The sequence below is a fragment of the Lonchura striata genome, chromosome 35 (genome assembly GCF_050655825.1).
Source record: "Lonchura striata isolate lonStrDom1 chromosome 35, ASM5065582v1, whole genome shotgun sequence".
NCBI classification, from domain to species: Eukaryota; Metazoa; Chordata; class Aves; order Passeriformes; family Estrildidae; genus Lonchura; species Lonchura striata.
The window spans coordinates 2,037,202-2,050,311 of NC_140737.1; the positions used below are offsets into that span (position 1 = coordinate 2,037,202).

Consider the following 13,110-nt stretch of genomic DNA (forward strand, 5'->3'; position numbering starts at 1 on the left):
TTACAGAGTACATAAGGACAATATTTAATCAATGGAGAAGTGTCTGCATGTGCAGAGGGGAGAGCAAGGAGTCAGTGGATCCAAGTTTTCTCCAGAGAAAAAGCCAATGGAGGGTGTGGGAAGGAAAGGGTTAAACACGGAGGGATGGCGAGGAGGGGCTGGATTCCCTCAAGGGGCCCCCCAGAACTGGGAATGCCAAGGATCAGAGAATGCCAGTGGGGGAAAACTCCCCCAGTTCTGCCTATTGCTCTATATTCTCCTCTGTTTTGGGAAGTGGAATCTCTCCCTCATCCCACCAGTCCCAATCCCCCTCCAACCCCTGCTGTGAGTTTTGGGGATTCTGTGGTATTCTGGGGTGGGATTGAGGATTTTGAGGTGGGATCAAGCGATTTTGAGCCTATGCCAACTCTCTAGCTGGGGACCCCAGGAGCACCAGGGGGCTCCAGCCAGACCCTATCTCCTCCAGTAAGGGACTCACACAATCCTCATCCTGCTCCCAGAATCCCTGGGGATCCCCAAACCATCTCTGCATTCCCCCATTTCAAGATCTCCAGACCAAAGGATTGGAAGCTCCCACCCAGGGTAACCTTAACCCTCAGATTTTTATCTCCACCCATCACTTTTCCCTCCTTTCCCCTTCCCGTTTCCCCCACAGCAGGTGGGAGCAGCCAAGAGCCCAGCGCTGCCCCAGCCCGACCGGCCTCGGCTCCATCCCTGCTTCTCCCGCGGGATGCTTTGGGTTTGGGTGGAGGGGGGCCAAAGGTGAGCGCTGGTCGTCGGGGGAGGAGGAGCCGGGATGGAGGAGGAGCGATAAAGGAAGAATGGATGGAAGCAGGAGAATGAGGAAGTGGAGGAGTGGAAGGAAGAGCAGCAGGAAGAAGAATGGGAAGAGAAGGCACCACATGCATCCATCGCTCTCTGTATCTGCAGCCTCCCCGCCCCGAGAGCATTGCCCCCACTCCACATCCCGCAGGAGACTGGGGAGGGGGAGCTCACCCCGAATACCTTGGGTGGTCCCTGGGAAGGTTTTATACGGGGGTTCCCGCTGGCAGCTCCTGGCAGAGCCGTGGGCGGGGGGATGCGGGGTCTCCCCCCGACTGTGGGTTGCTCTCCCTGGGTCAGGCTTGGGATCCACGTGGCGATCACCAGGAGCCAGCGGGGTCTGAGGGGGACACCAGTTTTGTGGAACCCTCCGCAGAGCTGGGTATGGGGGAAGCGTAGAAGCCACGGAGTGTGGAGAGTGGAAAGGGGTGATCCCGGAGCTGGGGAACCCCCGGCAGCCTGAAGAGAGGGGGAGGATGGAGAGTGGGGAAAACAGGGACCCCTTGGACACTGAAATGAAGAGCCTGGAAAGGGGGGACCCCTGGGATTCCCAGGACCCCCAACAGCCCAGAGAATGCGGGAACCCTGGAGAGTGGGATCCCCAGAAGACCAGAGACAAGGAATGACTTGGAGCCCAATGTGGAAAAAACTGAGAGGGGGTGTTGCCCATAAAGAAAACACAAAACAACCGAAGTTGTTTTATGCGGTGCTTTATTGAGGCCCTGGGAGCCTGAGGACTAATGTCCAAAGTCAGAGCCCCCCGAACTAACAAAATCATTGCGTTTATATAGGGTCTATATCAACAGTTGCTCAATTCAGCACATATTTGTCTACGTTACACTCTAACAATCAAATTAATTCTTGTTTAAATTGAACATTCTCTATGATCATAAATTCTTTTCACTCCATTAGATAAAAACAATGTATCCCCAAGATCCCCAAGATCTACCTATCCATCTACTGCCCATTCTTGGAATGCATTCTGAAATAAGTTCCTACTTCCTCAGCATTCCGCACTGCCTTTGCCTAACAACTGTTTCTAACAACACACAGCTTATGGCCTACTAAGAAATTCTAAACCTTAGCCGAACTACTTCTACTAAACTCTTATTAGTCTTCAATGCAACAAGTCCCCCCTTTTGAGCATCCTTCAATCTTCCAGTTGCAAGGATGCTCAATCAGTCGTCTTCAGTCTGTCTTCTCGATTCACTGAAGGAGATGGAGGAGGCGTTGTACTCCTTGTCATTGCGTTGATCAATCTCTGGGTATGAAGTCGTTCTTTGCTGACAATCCCTGCCATACACTTGTAAGCTCCGAGCACAACAAAAGTTAAGATTAGCAGCATTATCACATATTGAATTATTGACGAAATCCAACCAGAGACCTGGAGCCCCAGAGAACTAAACACTTCCCCTACCCAATTGTGTTCTGCCTGTTGTTCTAATCTCTGGGTCTTATCTTCTACTTCTTCTAATTGAGATATGTCTCGTTCGACCTCGACTGTCACATTTGGAATATGGATACAACAGTGATCAATTTTCTGATTCAAATATCCACATACCCCATGCTCCTTTAATAGCAATAAGTCCAATGCCATTCGGTTTTGTAAAGTCATCCTGCTAGTAGCTTGCAATTGTAAATTAAAATCTTTAAACCCCTTTTTGGTGATGGCAACTAATCTTTCGGTTTGCCCCATTAATTTATATAGCATATTCCTATTTCGATAAGCTGCTATTGGTGAGAAGAGTGATTCTAGTGCCCATCCAAATTTTACACCTCCATCAGGTTCATGCCACTGGTCTTCATCATCTATACCTCTTTTAATTTTTGATTTTAACTTTGATTGTTTCCACAGCGGGCACAAGGTGGGAATTCCTAAAGTTACCTGAGTGACTGGTCCGTCAATAGGCATATGTGTGGTCCATTCTCCATGTCCCATTACCCATACCAAATTCCCTGGACTCCTAATGGTTGTAGACTTGCAGCTGATGATTCTTTTACCATCTTTATCTCCTTTAGTCTCTCCTCTTATGGTATGATTATATCCCCTGCACTCGCATCCCCATTTTAACAAAACTCTCACTGGTACTAACCCAATCTAGGTCTCGGGGGTATCGCAAGTTATTACTCGAGTACAGTTCCATATTTCCTTCTGTTCCCTAACCTGTCTTTTTGTAGTATGTAGATTCATTACGCTTGGGTGAGTCTGATTCTTAGTCCCGCTCCATTGGATGCACCAATGAACTTCTCCCAAATAACTGTAGGTTTCTAAAAGGCTAGGTCCCCAAATCGCTCCCCATTCATCTTCTAAGGACTGAGTTTGAGTAATATTTTGGCAAACTTCTTCTTCCTTTTCCCTTTCAGTTCTTAACGTTATTCTGCTACAGTGATGGTTTAATACTGGAGCAGATCCTGAAATGACACATTGATATTGTTGAATCGGAGTCTCTAACTATGTGAAATATCCTGACATCCCTTGACAATATTCCCTAGTGACTCGTTCAAGTATTAAGCATCCGTGCTGCCACTCGTGATATTTTTGAGAAACAAGCTTACAATTCTGTGTCACATTTATGTAGGCCTCAGGCATATCCCCTACTGGTATAATTCCCCAGGGGATTGGCTCTCCTGCTGATTGAGTTAGTGGTAGACAGGCTGTAATCTTTGTCACGTGCTGAATTACTCTAAAATCTCTTATTAATCCTACTATCAAATTTTCTTGCTTTGGTTTAGGGTAAAATGACATAGTCCTGTTCTCTGCCTCTCTGATCCTTCTGAATTTTGCTTCCCCTCGGGAAAAAGATACAGCTGTTCTAGCATGTCCCCACCATACATCCTGAGCTACCCAACACCAATAATTCCCTTCATCTGACACCTGGGTATCCTTTATCACCAAGGTCAACACTCCTCCCAACCGATTCCTTATTTGATATTTCTTTCCTAAATTTACATTCCCTGACTGAAACCACCATCCGAATTCTGAATAAGAAATGTTATTGTCTATTATATACGTCAGAATTGTTGATGTCCCCTGCACAGCCCAGTACCTTCCCTTGGCGGGGCGTATTTTCTTTCCTAAATGACTCCTTCCTTGCACCTCTCTTCTGCCATATGTACCATCTGTTCCACATACAACCACACAAAGGTACAAACCCTCGTCTCTTCCTAGCCTCGGCTGAGTATAATTTAGCCACCCTACACCTTTTCCATCTTCTTCCCAAAAATTGCTTCTTCCATCTGGTTTTTCCCAATTTCCTTGTTTATTGAATTTCCACCAAGTGACCGTGAACCTAGATCTGCACTCTTGCCGTATGGTAAACAAACAGTTTATTCTAAGAGGGGGTCCATCCCACATGTCTACTTTTGCCCAATAGGGTATCATGGACACTTTTGGATTCTCCTGTTCCCATGATTGAACTCTCAACCTAATGTGTTGAAAACTATAGCTCTGCTGTATTCAAATTAGACAAACAGAGGTGGCAGTATCTGCGTGGGTTACTTGAGTCAATTCTAAAGCAGTGTTACCTCTCTGGGCTTCCATATTCCACACTGTAACAGAAGTGAGATTTTTAAATACCTGCCCTTTTTTCCAAAACACAACTATTTCGCTGGCTCCAGCTCTCTGGTTGTCAGAAAATTCACAGACCATCCTTACAGATTTCCCTTCCATAGCTCCGATCACCGGTTCTGAAACAGTGACAACGACATGCCCATCAGTAAACACAAATCTGAAAATAGTGATTGAAACAATTATTAAGAGTACTTTGCCCGAAGAATTAGCCGCGTGGGAGTTACTGCTTGAGACACCCATTGAGTCGGTGCCTTCTTGACGCGGGTGTAGTGTATCCAAGAATCGATTCCGGCCACTTTGATTATGGTGAATGTAGTCAGGATCACCTGATGCGGGCCATCCCACATTTGTCGGAGAGGATCAGTAGACCAGTTCTTTATATATACGTGCTCCCCAGGCTGTACATCATGGACTGGGTTTTCCAGGGAAAGAGGCCTATTCCACCGCAAGGTTCCTCGTAGAGCACTGAGAATTCTGTGTAGTGAAGCAACATAATTATATACCATCTGGTCCCCTGTTACATGTGGGTCTCCTTTCATGATGGTTGCATGGTAAGGTTTCCCATACAAAATCTCATAAGGGCTTACTCCTATTCTTTCCCTGGGTTTTATTCTAATTCGGAGAAGAGCTAGGGGTAAGGCCTGTGGCCATTGTATTTTAGCTTCCTGGCAGATTTTCTTAACTTGCCCTTTTAAAGTCTGATTCATCCTCTCTACCTGCCCACTGGATTGGGGCCTCCATGGGGTATGCAAATTCCAAGTTATATCTAACATTCGGGCAATCTCCTGAACTATGTGAGCAATAAAATGAAGACCCCTATCTGATGACAATCCTAAAGGTACCCCAAATCTGGGTATTATTTCCTTTAACAAAGTCTTAACTACTTCCTTAGCCTGATTTGTTCTGCATGGAAAAGCCTCAGGCCAACCTGAAAATGTACAAACGTACACTAAGAGATACTTGTATCCCTGCGCTCTTGGTAACTCAGAAAAATCTACCTGCCAGTAATCTCCTGGTTCTGGTCCTATTTGTAACCTTCCCATTTGTATCTGCCTGGATTATTCTTCAAACATACTGGGCACATTGCATTCACCCGTTTTGCCAAACTTAACATCTGGTTGGAGACTATTTCACCTTTTAAAAACTTCACCAATGCTTCTGCACCCCAATGACTCTTATTATGTTCTGCTACTAGGATAGCCTTCATTACCCCCGAAGGAACGACCACTTGTCCAGTGTCAGTAACATACCAACAGTAGCACCTTTCTTGGCCTTCAGTAGTGCTGCCAGCTTCTCATCCTCGCTGGAGTATCTCGGAGGCTGGTACAAGTAAGGGGTAGCTGGATTTGTCCTAGTAGGTACTAAAGCCATCTGAGTCCATACCTGCCGTGCTGCCTCCCGCGCTGCCGCATCTGCCAACCGATTGCCTTGGAAGACTTTCCCATCTTCCTTTTGATGTCCACGGACATGCATCACTGCCAGCTGCTCTGGTTTATGTATCGCATCTAATAGAGCCAAAACTTCTTCCTGATGCTTTATAGCAGTCCCTTGGGAGCTCAACAACCCCCTCTCCTTCCATAGTGCACCATGAATGTGCACCACCCCAAAAGCATACTTGGAGTCAGTCCATATGCTCACCCTTCGTCCGGAGCTCAATATTAGTGCTCTGGTGAGCCCAATAATTTCAGCTTTCTGAGCCGACGGACCGGGTGTCAATGCACGCGCTTCTATGACCTGTAATTCTGTAACAACAGAGTATCCCGCGTACCTGATTCCGTTTTCCACATAGCTGGATCCATCCATAAACAGCTCCCAGTCTGCGAAATCCAGAGGCTCATCCTTAAGATCCTGTTGACTGGAATATACTTGTTCAATCGCCTCTACACAATCATGCACAAGCTCATCCTCATTCACCTGACTGCGAAGAAACTCAGCTGGATTAAGATGGCTAGTTGTTTGGAGTTGCACATCATCTTGCTCCCTTAGAATAGCTTGATATTGCAGCATTCAGCTAGATGACAACCAATGACCCCCCTTTTGTTCCAGAACAGCCATTACCATGTGGGGAACATAAACATCTATCTTTCTTCCCAAAGTTAGTTTCCGGGCTTCTTGTATTAAGAGCACCATAGCCGCAACAGCCCGCAAGCAAGGCGGCCAGCCGGTACTTACTGCATCTAGTTGTTTGGAAAAATACCCCACAGGTCTCTTCCAAGATCCCAGTTTCTGTGTTAGGACTCCTAAAGCAAATTTCTGCCTTTCATACACATACAATTGAAAGTCTTTGTTTAAGTCTGGCAGCCCCAGGGCTGGGGCCTCTTTTAGTGCTTGTTTCAGGTCCAGAAAAGCCTTTTTCCTGATGGGAGTCCAATCCAACTGGGGTTCCTTCACAGCCTCATACAGAGGTTTGGAAATGAGTCCAAAATTTAGAATCCACAGTCTGCACCACCCCACCATACCTAGGAAGGATCTCAATTCTTGATGACTCCTAGGGAGGGGAATCGAGCAGATAGCTTCCACTCGATTAGTTCCCAGGCGTCTCTGACCCTAAGCCAATTCACAACCTAGGTACAAGACATTTTTCCTTACCAATTGAGCTTTTTCTTTGGAGACCCGGTATCCCGCCTGTCCCAACATATTCAGCAGAGTGATGGTAAGGTCAATGCAAGTTCCTTTGTCCTGCGTGGCTAAAAGAATATCATCAACATATTGCAGTATGTAGGAAGTAGGAGATTCCTTTACCTGGGTTGTCTTCCATTCCTCCAGCTCTTTTGCCAGCTGATTACCAAAAATAGTAGGGCTGTTTTTGAAACCTTGGGGTAATGAGTCCAGGTGAGTTGTTTCTTCCTTCCTGTTGTTGGGTCCTCCCATTCAAAGACGAAATACTTTATGCTCTCTATTGCCAGTGGGATGCAGAAGAAGGCATCTTTTAAATCAATTACAGTGAACCACTCAAATCGCTCCGACACAGATGTTAGCAAGGTATATGGATTGGCAACAACCGGGTGAATGTCCTTAACTATTTCATTGATGGCCCTTAAATCCTGCACTAACCTATATTTACCATTTGGTTTCCTCACCGGAAATATTGGGGTATTATATTCCGATTCACATTCCCTTAATAATCTTTGGGTTACAAATTGAGTGATCATTGGGGCCACCCCCCTTCGGGCCTCTAATTTAATGGGGTACTGTTTGATTCTCACCGGTTTTGCTCCTTCTTTCAGCTCTATTACAACTGGGTGTGCTGCCTTGGATTTCCCGGGGGTTCCTGTTTCCCATACCCAAGGCACCACAGCATTACTGATTTCATCAGGGATTGGAGCCGGATCCATTTCTTGTATTACAAAAATTTTCCCAATCTCCTCCTCTGGGATCTCCAATTTAACATGGCCTCCTTCAAATAATATTTTGGCATTCAATAAAGATAGTAGGTCCCGCCCAAATAAAGGCTGGGGGCAATTTGGCATATACAAAAATTGGTGATCTAATTCCTTTCCTCCAAACTTTAAACTTAAGGGTTGCAAAAAGGGTCTTTCCTCTAATTGACCCGTAGCCCCTATTACCTGTACCGTGGTGTCACTAAGGGGTCCTAATCACTTATTTAAAACTGAATGTGTGGCTCCCGTATCAACCATGAACTCCTGTTCCCTTCCAGCTACCTCTATTCTTACTCTTAAATCCCGGTCTAGTCAGCTCTGATTCTGAAAATTTCCAAGCATCATCGCCTGAGCCTGTGTTTGGGCACCATCTACTGGCATCATTTGGAATCTTCCCATTAATCCAGCAGTATTCCCTATCCCATTCCGCACTGGACACTCATTTTTCCAATGTCCCAATTGGCGGCAAAAAGCACATTGATTAGGTCCTAACCCATTCTGTCTTCCATTATTTGTCCCTGGTAACCCTGAGTCTTGGAAGCCCCCTCTTCCTACCCCAAATCCTCTACCGCGACCCCTTCCACGACCCCTGCCTCGCTGTCCTCCTCCCCATCCCGCAGTTTGTTGAATTATTGCCAATATCCCTGCCTGCTGCCGCTTAGCTGTTTCCTTCTCTCTATTATTATACACTTTCCATGCCACCTCCAGCATTTTATCAAGCCTTCGGGTGTCATCCCCTTCCAACTTTTGTAGCTTCTTCCTAATATCATCCTGCGATTGTCCCATGAATAATAGGGCTAATTGTAGTTGACCTGGTTCCTCATCAATTTCTAAGTTAGTATACCGCCGAGCAGTTTCCCTCAGCCTCTCTAAAAAGGCTGAGGGTGATTCATTCTTTTCTTGCCTTATCGAATATAACTTAGACCAGTTCAATGTTTTAGGCATCCCCGTCCGAATCCCCTCTATTAATAAGTCTTGATACTTTCGTATAGCTCTATAGCCCTCCGCGCTATTCGGGTTCCATCCTGGATCATCGCTAGGAACCAGCTCATCCACAGTTCCTCTAGTCCTCTCCAACCTTATTTCTTCCCTGGCCCTTTCCTTGGTTGCCCGTAAGACCATTTCCTTCTCTGTAGAATCCATTATGGTGTCCAATAACACCTGTAAATCATTCCAATCAGGATTCTGAGTTTTAATCACCATTTTCACTACTCGTGCTACCCTTTCGGGGTCCTCCTGATAACTGCCAGCTGATTGTTTCCAAATGACCAAATCACCCAGGGAGAAAGGAACCTTTATGAGGACCCTTCCCCCTTGAGGACCCATGGCCTCTCTCAAAGGTGCTATCATATGAGGCCCTTCATTATTCCACCTCCCATACCGGGTCCTTGCTGCAATAGGGGTTCTTTGTTCAACGGGGGAACGGGTGTGAGAATTAGAGTTGGCAGGGGCCTGCATTTCAACATGACTCCCCGGAGAATCATCAAAATGAGTAGCTTCCCTCTCATCCTCATCTTCATCAGAATCGGTCCCTAACTCCTCTTGCTCCTGCTCTGATCTTTCCCTAGGGAGTGACGGCGCCGAGGGAACGGGACGAGAGGGAGGTGCAACTAATAAGGACAAATCCTCCTCCCGTCCAGGGGTTTTTACAGCACATTTTACACATACCTCCCTTGCCTTACACCCAGAACACTCATCCTGATTATTTTCAACCCTTAATACCATAATACCACACTCTTTCTGCCATTCAGTTTTCTGTTCCAAATAACAAAACAAATCCAAATACGGTATCTCATCCCATTTCTCATTTTCTCTCAGATATTGCATTAAGGGGGTTATCACTAAGGTATCCAATGTACCATTCAGGGGCCACTCTGGCCCCCCATCAGATGCATAGAGGGGCCACCAATAATTACAGTAATCTAACATTTTTCTTTTATCCAAATCTTGATAAAACCCCACACTTTTCCATCATCTCAATAAGCATCCTAAAGGAGTATTCCCGGGCACCTTCCCATTAGATTGAACCAATGCCTTAAAGGTCTTAAACAGCATCATTTATAATACGTAATGCACACACCACACTATAATTAAAAGTACCTTTAACAAAATCAAATACAAAGAGACAATTATTAGTTGCAACAATACCGTAAAAAGAAGCACTAACCGAACCAACCAGCTTGCCACTACTCGATGCCGTGAGGGGCAAGTGCCGAGCCTGCGTAGCTTTCGCTTCGACTTACGGTCGGCGCCCAGGCTTTCCACCAAGACGTCTATAACCCAACCCGGCAAGGATTATTACCTCGTCTTCTGGGCAGGCAACCAACACCGGTAACAAAAAATAAAGCACCTTCGGGCTTACCTTCCACAGTCGTCCGTCAGGCGCGGGGGTCGGGCGCAGACCGATGACTCCCCGAGAAGTCCTCGGTGCCGGCGTGGAGTGGATCAGAATGCGAACCGCCCCAGCCACCTTCGGAGTCCTGCCGCGGTTGCCAGAAAACTGTTGCCCATAAAGAAAACACAAAACAACCAAAGTCGTTTTATGCGGTGCTTTATTGAGGGCCCTGGGAGCCTGAGGACTAATGTCCAAAGTCAGAGCCCCCCCGAACTAACAAAATCATTGCGTTTATATAGGGTCTATATCAACAGTTGCTCAATTCAGCACATATTTGTGTACGTTACACTCTAACAATCAAATTAATTCTTGTTTAAATTGAACATTCTCTATGATCATAAATTCTTTTCACTCCATTAGATAAAAACAATGTATCCCCAAGATCCCCAAGATCTACCTATCCATCTTGTCTATTACTGCCCATTCTTGGAATGCATTCTGAAATAAGTTCCTACTTCCTCAGCATTCCACACTGCCCTTGCCTAACAACTGTTTCTAACAACACACAGCTTATGGCCTACTAAGAAATTCTAAACCTTAGCCGAACTACTTCTACTAAACTCTTATTAGTCTTAAATGCAACAGGGGAACTCCTGAAAAGGTTTTTTTTTTTTCTGAATCTTGGAGCTTTTGGCTTAAATGTGGATCTCTTGGACTGAATCTTTATTTTCTGGGGGAGGGAGAGGTGAATCTTCTTCTTTCTGAAATTTATTGAGCTAAATGTTGGTGGTTTTGTTTTTGCAGGGAGCCGAATCTTAATATTTTGAAGGAGTCTTTGCCACAGGATCAAAGTTTTGCGTCTTTTAGGGCTGTGTCTTGGTATTTGAGGGGTATTTTTTGCCTCAATACCTTGGAGGTTTTCATGGACACAAGATACCTGATGACTTCTGAAGATCGACTTTGGCAGAAGGAACCCCCAACACAACACGCTCACCGCTTGTTTTCCTCCCCAAACCAGGATTTGTCAATCCCAAGCCTTGGCTAGATGTAGGAGGAGGCTTCCAGGAAGAGGAAGAACCTTGTAGAAGAGGCCATTTTGAGTGGCTGCAGGGCGCCAGGAATCCAATAGGGAGGAGGAAAAGCCCCCAGGATCCTGTACGAGGAGGGACTGCAAACCCAGCCAAGGGAGCTGTGGGGAGGAAAGACCCTCCCAGGAAGGCGGCCGGAGATCCAGCTGGAGCTTGGAGCTGGTGGAGAAGCCTCATGGCAGTGAGAAGCTCCAGAAATGCTTGGAATGTAGAAAGAGCTTCAGTTGCAACTTCCTCCTGATCCAGCACCAGAACATCCACACAGGAGAATGCCCCTACAAGTGTGGGGAGTGTGCAAAGGGCTGTAGCTAGAGCTCCCACCTGAGGGCACACCAGCACATCCACACTGGAGAGGGGTCCTGCGAGTGCCCCGAATGTGAGAAGAGCTTCTCACAGAGCTCAATCTTGACCTGACACCCATAGAGGTACCTGTAAAGGGAAGCCCTGCGAGTGTCCTGAGTGCGGGAAGAGCTTTGTACACCGCTCCAGCTCCATTCCCCATGGATGAATCAGTGCTGGATGATCCCCAATGACTCCCGTTGGGCAGAGTCCTGGTGATCCACGGTCCTGGTGATACATGCTGGGAAGAGACTGGGCTGGGGGTGCTCCACATCTTCCTGCCTCCCTGTGAACACCTTGATGAATGTAGGGGCAGGAACATCCATCAGAACACACACCGATGGTTGGAACTGAAGACTGATGGCCCTTGGAGATCCATGGGGATGCAGAGATCCACCTCCAGCCCCCGGAGGAGCCTATGCCAAAGCACAGGGATGTCTGAGAGGAGGCTGTGACTCCATGGAAGACTCGTGGACAGAGGGGCCCCTGCTGGAGCCATCTGTCTTTGAAGGACTGACCCTGTGACAGAGTGACCCACACTGCAGGAGTCGGTGGGGGGCTGGTGCCTGTGGGATGGACTCAGGTTGGAGAAGTTCCTGGGAAACTTTCCCATGGGAGGTACTCCAGAGTACAGCAGGGAAATGATTCCTGTCCCTGAGCAGAGAATGAAGCCACGGGGGATGAATTGACCATGGCCCTATTCACTGTCTCCTGCACTGCTGGAGTAGGAGGTAGAGCTGGAAGGAGGGAGGGGTGGGGGAAGGTGTTTTGAAGGGTTTTCTTTTACTTCGTATTATCCTGCTCTGAATTTGTTAGCAATAAATTCAATTAATATCTCAAGTTTTGAGCCTGTTTTGCCTGTGACAGTTTTTGATGAGGGATCTCTCCTGGTCCTTATCTCAACTCCTGAACCCCTGGTTAAATTTTATCTCTTCTCTCTGGCTGTGGAGGGAAGTGAGAGAGCGGCTTTGGTGGGTGCCTGGCATCGGGCCAGCTTCACCCCCCTACTATGGGACATGCCACGTTTGGCTTCATGCTGCTGTTGCTTTTGCCTTTCCAATGATTTTATCTTTTGTATTAAATGCTTGTGAAGTGCCCCCGGTGTCCCTCGTGCTCCCTTGGCGCCGGCAGCCCCGTCCCTTCCCCTGCTCGCCCTGCCACGTTCCATCCCGGCTGGAGGAGCCTTGGAGCTGCCGTGGGGGCCGTGGGGCTGCCCCGGGGGCTGCGCCCCGAGCCGGGGCCCCTTCCCAGAGCTCCCGGTCTGCCCATGAGGCCTGGAGCAGCCAGCGAGGGCTTCAGCCGGGACGGCAGAGAAGCGCTGCTGGGGGGTGTCACCACAGTTCCGTTTGGTTGGTTCATCCCAGCCGGGAAAAAACTTTTTTGTCGTTTTCTGCCAGAAATCTCTCACCTCCTGCACTCAGCCGAAGGGGTATGGGGCGTTTTTCCCTTTTTGGGGGAAATCAAAGCAATGCACTGATGCTCCTAATTAGGGCTCCTGGGCTTCCCGCAGAGGCGGAGGCACGGGAGGCGCAGGGCCGGGAAAGCCGTGGCGGGAGGCGCGGAGAAGTTTGTTTG

General features: G+C 47.4%; 1 long non-coding RNA gene across 1 annotated transcript; it reads left to right on the forward strand.

The window, feature by feature from the left end:
* The first annotated feature begins 10,109 nt into the window (after positions 1-10,109).
* Positions 10,110-12,632, forward strand: LOC146764248 (uncharacterized). Its single transcript, XR_014950938.1, has 2 exons — positions 10,110-10,769; positions 10,913-12,632. It is a non-coding gene; the product is annotated as an uncharacterized LOC146764248 (long non-coding RNA).
* Positions 12,633-13,110: the final 478 nt, after the last annotated feature.